Genomic DNA, 12,500 nt, shown 5'->3' with positions numbered 1-12,500 from the left:
GAGAGATGCATTGGGGAATGTATCTTCTCTCTCACCATTTTATATGGGATACCCCATGGGTCTAGGGTAAGATGAGACTTTACAAAGTCCTCCCAACTTCGCTGGCGATGTTGCCTTAGGGTTTCTTTGAAAATCCATTTCCGTCTCCTGTACAAGGCAAGATGGTATTGCCTTTCGTCCCGGGTGAAAGACGCCTGATAGCTGCGCCGTGCCCTTCTCATAGACTGCCTGAGCCGAGTGAGCTCCGGAGTCCATGGAGAGGTCGTTTCGCGTATGAGACGTCTTCGCGTCGGTATCGCTGCGGCCACTGCCGCCTTTATAGAGACAATCAAGGCCTCAACAGCCTCTTCCACGTTAAACGGGCCATCTTCCAACTCTGGAGGATTGAACTCTGCCTCCAGCAGGCCCCAATCGGCTCTCCCATAATCATATTGCGTTGACCACCCCTCTGGCACGTGTTCCGCAAGTAGTGCGACTGAAAATTCAATTATGTTATGGTCACTTGTTGTGAGATTTTCTAGAACTTTCCAACTCTGAATATTATTTGCTACGTTAACTGAACTCAGCGTCACATCTATGTGAGATGCTGCCCCAGCTCGACTCCTATAGGTAGGAGGGTTGCCAGGGAGGTTTATTACATGTAATTGATGTTCCATTATGAAATCCTCGAGCGCAATTCCTCTTTGGTCCTGGGCTCCACTGTGCCAGAGAGGGGATTTTGCATTACTATCCATTGTAATAATGAGTGGTCTGCCAGCCAGGGCACGCAAAACAGTTGTCAAATGCCTCAGGTATATTTGTATTTGGTCTCTGTATTGACAGTAAACATTTATGAAGAACCAGTGTGTATTACAATAATTTATCTCGATTACAGTCACATGTGTATTACAAAACTGTGTTAGAACGGTAGTTTTGATTAACTTGTTTATTATAACAATGACTGACATTGGATTTTGACCGATCGAGATCACCTGAGCTGTTCCAGGGAGGCCCGGGACCCTGCCTGAGGCAGAGTACGGCTCTTGTATTAATAAGATGTCAGTATGCCTTTCTTCAGCCAATTTGCAGAGCTCCTGAGTAACCAGTGAGCTCCGCATTGTATTTATCTGCAAACAATTTATTCTAGTCATGGGAATCTGGTGTAAAAGTGGCTTGCAGGCCAAGCCTGGGCAGGATCAAAAGCGATTCTGCCGTGCATTCTAACCATATCTTCGTAAACTTTATTTAAATCAAATTTCCTACCCCTCCGGATGTAAACTTTCGAAACCAGATCAGATAGTTTATCGTATTCTGTGGGAATGTTTAAAGCAACAAGTTCTATACAGTCTGCATCCTCCAGAGTTGGAAATGTAATTTTATTTCCACGGGGATGCCCAGCTCGGACCAGCTGCCTCAGTGCGGCGTTAAGAGTCTGTGAGTTTTCCAACCTAGACAACCGCAGAGTCTCCTCACATATTAGGTATGTATTTCCAGGCGGACAATTGTTAAAAGATCGTTTCTGTTCTTGAGTGTCTACCTCTACATCATCTACATTTACACTATCACCCAGAGTTATTTTATTTACAGATATAACTACTTTGATCAAGTCTACAGTCTCATCTACTTCATCCATTTTTACACCATCACCAAAGGTTAATTTATTTACAGACGTGGCTACTTTAATCAAGTCTGCAGTCTCTTTATCTGTTCCCTTTGCAGGACCATCAGACGCAGACGCCGACGGCTCCGCCCCATCTCGACGAGAAGCGGAACCCACCGCCATGGCCGCCGACGGTCCCAGTGACTCCGGAAGGCCGCCCCTGGAGGCCAGGAAGGACCCGACCTGACAGGAGAAGTCCTCCGTCTCGGGCTGCACTTCAGGCACCGGCACAGCATAGATCTCCCCCTCCCTCCGCGAGGAGCTGTCCCCACCCGGGGAGGTGAGACCCGCCAGCCCAGTCGCCTCCACCACCATCGAACCTGGAAGACTCCCCCGGCAGGCCGGGGAACCTCCGACCTGGCACGAGAAGTCCGCTATCTCCGGTTGTACAGTTGGCACTGGAACAGAATAAACATTAGCTATTTCCTCCTCTTGCTCACCATCCAAAGAGGACAGTGACTCTTGTAATTTCCTCCACCTTCCCGCATCTCTCAATGTTTTACTTGGCGACTTTCTTCGAGTGACCTTATAGCGTGTCGCCATAGTCGGTCCTCTGGATTAGTCGCTGGAGAAGTAACTTGTAAGTCAAACACTCCTTACCAGGAGTGTTACATGTTCGCTTTCGATATCTGCATGGGATACACAGTGGAGTATCTTTTGTGCAATTCTTTTTGTCATGGGTGTCACACCCGCAGTTTCCACACACGGGCTTCAAAAAGTTACAGTATTTAGCAACATGGCCGTAGTCTTGGCACTTAGAGCACTTTGCTAAGGCCGTATAATCTTTCACTGAAATTGCATTATAACCAATATATAGCCTATTTGTCACTATTATCTGCTTTCTCAGTGCAGGTGCAACCTCAATTGCGTAGTGTACCGTATTTCGGTCACGAGGACCTGCTTTAAATCGTATTTTTAACTGCTCGTTAAACTCCTCACGAGTCATTTTTTCCTCAAAATTCTGTGCGTATAAACAATCCGTTACATCGTCCTGAGACATGTACGACGGTACGTCGTACATCATCATTAGGGGGCGACGTTTGCGTGGTTTCTCACATATAAATGACTCTCTTAGTTTCTGGTTGTTCATTATTTTGTCGCTATCCTCAGTTGAGGCCACTTCTACAATTAGTACATTTTTTGTTGTTCTTATATTGTTAATTTTAATCTTGTCTACACGCGGGTTTATGCTCTGTTCGAATTTTTCTTTGGCCTTTTTAACATCCTCACCCTTTTTTGGTTTTATAAAAAGAGTTGGGACTGATTTTTCTACATTTTGTTTTATAGTCTCCTGGACTGTTCTTTTAATTGCCGGTGCTGCCGCTAACGCAGCTGCATAAGTCTTTTGTGGTCTCTGTTGCTCTTTGCGCAGGCGTTCATTTTCCGCCTTTACCTCTGCGTACTGACCCTCTAGTTTGGCATGAGCCAGGGCCCAGTTCGCAATGTCTTCTTTAATCACCCTGATTTGATCAGCAGTGATCTTTCCATGCTTAACACTTCGGTCAAGCAACCTTAAAAAGCGTGCATGTCTTTCAATCACAGTCTGTTCTGCATTCACATCGATAGGAGCTTCCTGCTCCGAAAGCGCCATTTCACCCTCTGTTTGCTCAGCCATGTTTAGAGAGTGAAAAAAGAAAATGGGGCCCGTCTGTTTCCCCCGACCGGCACCTCTGGCATGGGGGGGGGGGCTATTGTGCAGCTCGCTCACCAGTCCCGCCCCTTGACCAAGAGCATTTTGAGCTGCTGGGTTTAGCGAGCCGTTTCCAGCTCACTAGTCCCCTTCCACGACCGCATCACTGAAGATTTCACCCGTCCCTCCCCGGCAAATGCCCACCGCATTCCGGAGAGGCGGATTCACCTCTCGGCCTTCGCCCCCTACTAGGCCGAGTTTCCACCTTACGGCCAGGGACCCAGTCCTACCCAGGTGCTGGGTCGGTCCCCCAGACGTTCGGGGGTCTGGCCCCATCTAACCTAGCCAGGGACATGTCACCACGCCCTGGCTTGGCGGAACATGTCCGGGACTTCCCGTTCACGGCGATGAGCCTTTGCCGGCTCAGGCCGCGATCCCTCCCCAGCAAATGCGGTAGATAGGGACATTTTTTTTTTTTTTTTTTTTTTTTTTTTTTTTTTTTTACATTTATTGTTAACTTACATTTACCCACTATCTAGTTAACCTAAGTGGGTAGTGATAACTAAACAATTCTACGTTATTACATTTACAGTGATTTACATAACTGTTAGTTCTACTGTAATTAACAATTGTTATTTCTTCCGGCCACTTAGCCGCTCCGGGATACCAGGAGCGTTTCCGTCCCTACCACGAGGAGGTGGGCCGGCTTCTACTACCTAGAAACCACTGCATTTATTTGCATTTATTTTTACATCCCTCCACCACCCTTTAATTCTACGATTCTACATGAAAGGAAAATAACTACTCTACTACAATTTACAAAAATGAAAACGCGCTCTTCTGCGCTAAATTAACAGCAAACACAATTATTACACGTGCATGGAGTTATTTACAATGTCTCATTTGGTTTTATAGTCTAGTCGGTAGTTTTATTTATTATTGGTTTGACGTTCGGACAAGCGAGAAGGCGGAACACACGCTTGGTACAACCCCAAGGCATCCCTCTCATCTATGTTTCCATAGATTGGGGAGCCTTCCCTTCTTCGTCCATCTTGCCCTCTTCGCTGTCCGCAATATTTCTTTCTGCCCCGTAGGAGCAAGGCGGACAGAGGTCGCCCGTCCATAGTGGCATGGACATCCACATCACTATGGCCAGCGGCCCTCCCTTCCTATGTCTTCTCTTGGTTTTTGTCTATAATTTGATGCACATTACTCCTCAGACTTGGCTGAGGAGTACAGCTTTTCTCTCTTCTAATTTGCGTCGTTGCGCACAAATATCAGTTTTGCAAATTTAGAAACCTGATCGACTAGTTGTTGGAATACATTAAATCTTTCTGGGCTTCTGAGTATCTCCATGAGCGGTGTGTTCCGCAATTCCCGTCTTGCCTCATTGGCAACTGGGTCGAATTCCGGGCATTCCAGAACTACGTGCTCGGGCGTCCCCACAGGAGCGCCACAGACACACTCAGGCGACTGCATACTGCCAATTCTGTGTAAATATGTTGGATATGGGCCATGCCCGGATAAAAAGTGTACCACTCCAAGTGTTATTGTTAGATGTTTCATCTTAAGCCTCTCGCGGACACTGGGAAAGAAGTCGAAGACCCTTCTCCCAGTGTCTGAGGACTGCCACTGCTCTTGCCAGATATCTGTAATTTTTTCCCTAATCTGCTTGATATTATTCATGTGCTCTCCTATAAGTGCTGTTACTTTTTCGTATTCCCGCTTTTGGATCCAGTGTATTGCTGCATGTTGTCTAATCATTAAATCCAGCGGGTGAAGTCCCATTATTACAAACAAAGCGTCCGTTGGTGTGGTGCTGAAAGCACCAACACACCGCATGATTACATTCCGCTGTATTCGTCTAATGACACGTGCTGGTTTCACCTGAGTGAGCCTGTGCGCCCACGCGCTGGAACCATACCCCACAACTGGTATCAGTATACAATTATTGTACATTTTAGTTGCCCCAGGGGGCAAATGGAAACGTCTTTGAGCAATACTGATCAGTTTGTTGAATATTGTGAGGGATTTGGTAGCCACATGGTCGATGTGCGGAGCATAGCTCCACGCCTCATCCATGAGGACGCCCAAGTATCTTGCAGACCTAGATCTCGCAACTAGTCTATTGTCCAGCCGCACGACTGGATCACGGGCCAGCTTTCCTTTTAAAAGAATGTAATTTGATTTATGTGGTGCAACTTGTAGTTTTGACTTTTGGCACCATTGCATTAAGATCTCAGATGCTTGTACTGTTTTATTCTCTATTTCAGCACGACTATCTCCTTCGACCATGATGAAAAGATCGTCTGCATACGCCACCGCTCCCAGTACCGTGTCGTTCCCATCCAAAGTTGTCAGCAGGGGGTCCATGTTTGCATCCCAAAACACGGGGCCACACACAGAGCCCTGCGGGCAGCCCTTTGAGATGTCTTTCAACATCACGGCACCAGGAGCCGTGATTTTCGCAACTCTTTTCCGACAGTAGTCCCTCAGGCAACCGTATAGCGCCCCTGGACACTCCATCTCCCGTAACTGGGAAAAGAGCGCCGGCCACCACAGGTTGTCGAAGGCGCCGGAAATATCCACCATGATGCCCAGGACATATTTCTTCGTGGACAAGTGCACAATACTTGCAACTTTATTTATGGCATCAGATGTAGACTTGCCCTTTCTGAAACCGTATTGCAATTCACTCATACCACGAAGAAGCCTGTGGCTAGACAGTCTAGACATCAGAAGCTTTTCAAAGGTCTTTCCCAAAACGTCAAGTAAACAGATGGGCCTATAGGACTTTGCTAGTGTAGGGTCCTTATCTTGGCCCTTCTTGATTATGACTACTTCTGCTGTTTTCCAGCATGTTGGGAAGCTCCGCAATTCCAAACATCTGTTGTAAATTTTGGCAAGACTTGGTGCCAACTTTTGTGCTATGCACTGCAGTACTTCTGCCGGTATACCATCTGGCCCTGGGGCTTTCCGCCTCGCGAAGGATTTTATTGCTTGTACCACCTCCTCTTGCGAGAAGGGGTAGACTTGTAGATTATTATTGTATTCTATTTGGTCTTGCTGACGTATCTCCCTCTGCAGCTCAGTGTCCAAATCAGGTCGGTCGTCCGGTAGGAGCACTCGAAGTAACTCCTCAGCAGTTTGTCTCCAGTCAATTGTCATGTCGTCAGTATCCTCCTTTTTGATTGTGGAGAGCTGCATTGGGGAGTGTATTTTCTCCCTCACGATTTTGTAGGGCATGCCCCAAGGGTCCAGGGTTAGATGTTCCTTTACGAAGTCCTCCCAACTCTGCTGTCTATGTTGATTTAGGGTGTCCTTAAAGACCCTCTTCTGTCTTCTGTATATGGTAAGATGGAATTGTCTTTCTGCTTGGGCAAAAGCCCTTTGATAGTTCCTGCGTGCTCTACGCATAGACTGCCTGAGCCGTGACAGCTCCGGAGTCCATGGCGCAGTCGCTTTCCGAATGAGACGTCTTTTCACTGGTATCGCTACGGCGATAGCCGTCTTTATAGAGGTAGTTAGGGCCTCTACTGCCTCTTCCACGTTAAATTCAATTCCGAGCTCTGGAGGATCGAACTCCGCCTCCAGAAGGCCCCAGTTGGCTCTCCCGTAGTCATAACGCATTGTCCACTCTGCAGGCACCCGGTCCTCCTCCACAGATATTTCAAATTCAATGACATTATGATCACTCGTAGTTATGCCGTCGTATATTTTCCAGTTCAAAATTTTATTTGCAATGTCCATTGAGGTTAAAGTGATGTCAATAAAAGATGCTGCCCCGGCTCGGCTCCTATAAGTTGGAGGGTTGCCGGGGAGATTCGCAACATTCAAATTGTGTTCCATGATTAAATCTTCTAGTTCGATTCCTCTGTGGTCTTGTACCGGGCTGTGCCAGAGCGGCGATTTCGCATTTGCATCCATTGATATTATCATAGGCTTGTCTTGTAAGGTTCTTATTGCTGTCCGCAATTGTCTCAGGTAAGTGTCAATATCATGTCTATACTGACAATACAGATTCATTAGATACAAACTGTGTCCTTTTAGATTTACTTCTACAACCGTGAGATGTGTAGTACATAATTGAGTAATTACAGTTGTTTTAATTAAATTACTTAATATTATGATTGAGGTCATTGGTTGCTGGCCTGAGGCAATCACCTGTGCGTTAACGGGAAAGCCAGGGACCCCTCCCGAGACGGAGTATGGTTCTTGTATTAATACAATGTCTACTTTATATTCCTCTGTTAGTCTTCTTAATTCGTGTAAGACTAACTGACTTCTCATTGCATTTACCTGAAACACTCTAAAGTGCATCAGGATACCTTGTATAGAAATGGCTATTTGGCCAAGTTTGGGCAGGATCAAAAGCGATCCTGCCATACATCATTACCATATCATTATATATCTTCTTTAGGTCAAAAACCCTGCCCCTTCGAACAAAAACTTTCGATATAAGTTCCTCTAATTCTTTGAAATCCAGAGGTATATTTACTGCGGCGAGCTGGATGCAATCAGCATCCTCCAGAGCAGGGAATGTTATCTTTCTTCCTCTGGGATACCCGGTCCTCACCAGCTGCCTAAGAGCCACCATCAAGATCGCTGGATCTTCTAATCGTGACAGTCTTAATGACTCCTCACATATACCATATGTATTCCCAGGGGGACAATTATTATAAGTCCTTTTTCTCACAGAGGTGTCTACATCTATTGGGTCCATTTTCTCTTTCACCTTGCCACCACCAGTTACTTCTACTTTCAAGGTTTCCAGTTCTACTTGTTCTACAGAGTCCTTTGACAAATTTTCTGTGCCATCACCAGTTACAGTTTTGTCTAAACACAAATTTGTTAGTGATTTATATGTCTTCTCTGCAGTGTGTCCAGCAGCCGAGCCGGTGCCAGACGCCGATATCCTCCCCCTTGAGGCCAGGAAGCCCCCGACCTGGCAGGAGAAGTCCGCCGCCCCGCCCGACTCCGCCGCCGCGACCGAGACCCCCCTCCTGTCGGCCAGAAAGGACCCGACCTGACAGGAGAAGTCTACCATCTCCGGCTGCACGGCAGGAACTGGAACAAAGTAAGAATCGTTACTTGCGTCATCTTCATCCAAAGATGATTGTGACCTCCACCTTCTCCATCTTTCTGTATCCCGTGCTACTTTGCTGGGTGACTTACGTTTCTGGACTTTTCGGCTAGTCGCCATAGTCAGTCCTTTGAATCAATCTTTGGAGTAACAACTTGTAGGTCATACACTCCCGTCCTGGGGAGTGACAGATCCTCTTTCTGTACCTACATGGGATGCATATTTCTCGTTTGTCACATGATTTTTTGTCATGGCCATCTTCCCCGCATTTTCCACAAACTGAGTTCTGAAAATTACAGTATTTGGCCACATGGCCATAATCCTGGCATTTTGTACATTTTGCCAGTGCTGTATAGTCTTTAACTGATATCGCTGTGTATCCTATATATAATTTGTTTGTTTTGACTATCAGTTTTCTGAGATCAGGTGCCACCTCTACGGCATGATGCACCGTGGGTCGATCCCGTGGCCCTGTTTTGAATCGTAACTTAAATTTCTCAATAAACTCTTCTTTTGTCATCATTTCCTCAAAATTTTGTTCATATGCACAATTGATGACGTCGTCCTGCGACATGTACGTCGGGACGTCGTACATCATCATTAGTGGTCTTCGTTTCTTTGGTTTCTCACAAACAAAGGAGTCATTTAATTTTTTGTTTGCTAATAATTTGTCACAGTCCTCAGTTGAGGCTAATTCAACTATTAAAATGTTTTTGGTCGTTCTGACTTGATTAATTTTGATCTTATCTGTTCTTGGATTTATGCTTTTCTCAAACTGCTCCTTGGCCTTCTTAACGTCTTCGCCTTTTTTCGGTTTGACAAAAATGGTTGGTACAGTTTTCTCGATGTTCTGCCTTATAGTCTCTTGAACTGTCTTTTTAGGTTGAGCCGCTGCTGCTACTGCAGCATACGACCTTTGCGGTTTCTGTAATTCATTGCGGAGCCGCTCATTTTCAGCTTTCACTTCCGCGTACTGTCCTTCTAATTTAGCATGGGCAAGAGCCCAATTTGCTATATCCTCTTTCAAAGCCCTAATCTGATCGGCATTTATTTTCCCATGCCGCACACTCCGATCTAATAATCGGAGGAAGGAGGCGTGCCTCTCCATAACTGTCTGATTTAAACTTCTCTCATCAATTGGAGCATCATGCTCCGAAAGCGCCGATTCACTCTCCGTTTGTTCTGCCATATTGCCAAGAAGAGTGAAAAAAAATTGGGGCCCGTCTGTTACCCCCGACCGGCACCTCTGGCATGGGGGGGGGCTAATGGCAGCTCACCCACCGGTCCCGCCCCTGGACCAAGGGCGCAAGAGAGCTGCTAGGTTGAACGTGCCGTTTCCAACACACTCGTCCTCTTCGACGGCCTTGCCATCGCAGTTTTCATCCCTCCCTCCCCGGCAAGTGCCCCCCGCACTCCGGGAAGGCGGATTCACCTTCCGTCCTTCGCCCCTTACTAGGCCGAGCTCCCACTCAAGGCCAAGGACCCGGCCCTACTCAGGTGCCGGGTCGGTCACCCAGACTTTCAGGGGTCTGGACCCAGCTAACCTAGCCGGGGACATGTCACCACACCCCGGCTTGGCAGATCATGTCTCGGAAATCCAGAGACACGGCGAAGGACACTTGACGGCTCAGGCCGGAGTCCCACCCCGGCGAACAAGACCGTCGGAATCAGTGCGCAAGATGTTCGACGCACTGTGTTTTGGGAACAGGTGTTGTGTCCCCATTGACGCAGCACCCCCTGCGCCATGCACCCTTTGCTTTCGCCGTGGGTTGGGGGACTTTTAACGTCGTCCAGGACGTGAGGAACTGCGGCAGAAGGACCGCAGGGTTCCGGGATCGTCGTGAGACTTACCCTCATACCCTCGCCCATCCACCGCGCTCAACTCAAGGGAGACAGTTGTTGTGTCTCCCGTAACGCAGCTTCCCCTGCGCCATGCACCCTTTGCTTTCGCTTGGGTTGGGGGCATTTAACGTCCTGCCAGGACGGGAGTTTTACGTCCTACCTTGACACACAACAACCCACACCTATCGACGCAGCCCGGAAGGTGTTAAAGGAGTCAGTCCGGGTCTTATATGTGGAGTTTTACATCAACGAGACGGTGCGGCACTCAAACCCGAGTTACGTTCCCCGGAGGGTCTCCACACGTACTGGGGGATCATGACCGACCATGTCTCACCCACCGCTTATGATAATTCACGGTGGGCCAGTGCGGACCAGTGTGGGTTGCACCCAGTTAAGGGCTAGCCTTTTAACGTCATGCATGGACGGCCCTTCCCGTGTTAGCTTCACCCCATCTTGTGGGGGTACTGAGCCCCAGGGCCACGTCAAGGCCACGGGATAGGACATTACGGTCCCCGCCCCACTCAGGTTCCTCTGAGCCCTGCTGAAGACAATACTTTCAGGGAATCAGAGGGTCTCCTGGCGGTTTTAACCCAGTTATCGGGAGGCAACACACCTCCCCCGGGTGGCGCCACGCAGACCGCTTTCCCAGGGGGTAGATAGGGACAGCGGGAATCTCGTTAATCCATTCATGCGCGTCACTAATTAGATGACGAGGCATTTGGCTATCAACAGCCGTCTTTATTCAAAATAATTTGAATAACACAAAATATATACATATATAGTACGTGGCAGGTGTTTGACGCCATGTCCGCCACCGAGGTGGGGACTTACAGGGCGGTACCACAAGATACAGGTATAAAACTAACATACACATATACATATATATCAGTGCGGAAGAACAACAACAAAAAACACAAAAATAAAGACACAAAGAAGAAAGAACAAAGACGGTTTATTCCTCCTGTGGATAGGCCCCAGGAGTCAAGGCGAAGAAAAATACCCAGCAGCCTAGCCGACGCCGACACGCTGCTTCGGGCTAGGAGCCGTCATACGCTCGAAAATCTTGTAACTTTTGCAGCAGCTCTGTAGTGTTCTTGTGCTCAGCACCGCCAGTTCTCGGGGTCGGAAGCCTAAGGCGGCGAGATCCCTCGCCGACGCTGGAGACCATACACCCCTCCAGTTCAACGTCGCGGTGGACACAATCACCTCTTCAACGTCACGGTGCAGGTTGGAGATGGCACGCCGGATGGACGGCGTGTCATAGTAGGCCGCCTTCTGGGAGTGACACCAGTCGAGCCGGAGGTGGTCTCCGACTATCTGGGCGTCGACCACGCGGGCGATGCCGTCTTTGACCGCCACCACGTCAGGCTTGCGGATGCCCTCAGGTGTTCGGAGGTGGGGCTCCACAGAGAGTCATAGTTACTCCCGCCGTTTACCCGCGCTTGCTTGAATTTCTTCACGTTGACATTCAGAGCACTGGGCAGAAATCACATTGCGTCAACACCCGCTAGGGCCATCGCAATGCTTTGTTTTAATTAGACAGTCGGATTCCCCCAGTCCGTGCCAGTTCTGAGTTGATCGTTGAATGGCGGCCGAAGAGAATCCGCGCACCCGCGCGCCCCCGGAGGAGCACGCTAAGGCGGACGCGGCCTCGCAGCAAGGAAGATCCGTGGGAGGCCAAGGCACGGGACCGAGCTCGGATCCTGCACGCAGGTTGAAGCACCGGGGCGCGAACGCCGCGCAGGCGCGCGCATCCTGCACCGCCGGCCAGCACGAGGCCAACCAACGGCGAGAGCAGACCACGCCCGCGCTAAACGCCCGCACTTACCGGCACCCCTACGGCACTCACCTCGCCCAGGCCCGGCACGTTAGCGCTGACCCACTTCCCGACCAAGCCCGACACGCCCCGATCCTCAGAGCCAATCCTTATCCCGAAGTTACGGATCCAATTTGCCGACTTCCCTTACCTACATTATTCTATCGACTAGAGGCTCTTCACCTTGGAGACCTGCTGCGGATATGGGTACGAACCGGCGCGACACCTCCACGTGGCCCTCTCCCGGATTTTCAAGGTCCGAGGGGAAGATCGGGACACCGCCGCAACTGCGGTGCTCTTCGCGTTCCAAACCCTATCTCCCTGCTAGAGGATTCCAGGGAACTCGAACGCTCATGCAGAAAAGAAAACTCTTCCCCGATCTCCCGACGGCGTCTCCGGGTCCTTTTGGGTTACCCCGACGAGCATCTCTAAAAGAGGGGCCCGACTTGTATCGGTTCCGCTGCCGGGTTCCGGAATAGGAACCGGATTC

The 12,500-nt window shown here is 49.0% G+C and overlaps 1 pseudogene; it reads right to left on the bottom strand.

The window, feature by feature from the left end:
• Positions 1–10,824: 10,824 nt before the first annotated feature.
• The window catches only part of LOC124621146, a 3,657-nt pseudogene continuing 1,981 nt past the window's right edge, over positions 10,825–12,500 (bottom strand).

This window comes from Schistocerca americana, chromosome 6 (genome assembly GCF_021461395.2).
Source record: "Schistocerca americana isolate TAMUIC-IGC-003095 chromosome 6, iqSchAmer2.1, whole genome shotgun sequence".
NCBI classification, from domain to species: domain Eukaryota; kingdom Metazoa; phylum Arthropoda; class Insecta; order Orthoptera; family Acrididae; genus Schistocerca; species Schistocerca americana.
The sequence above is the reverse complement of the archived record's forward strand: the minus strand, read 5'-3'. Positions and strand labels throughout refer to the sequence as shown.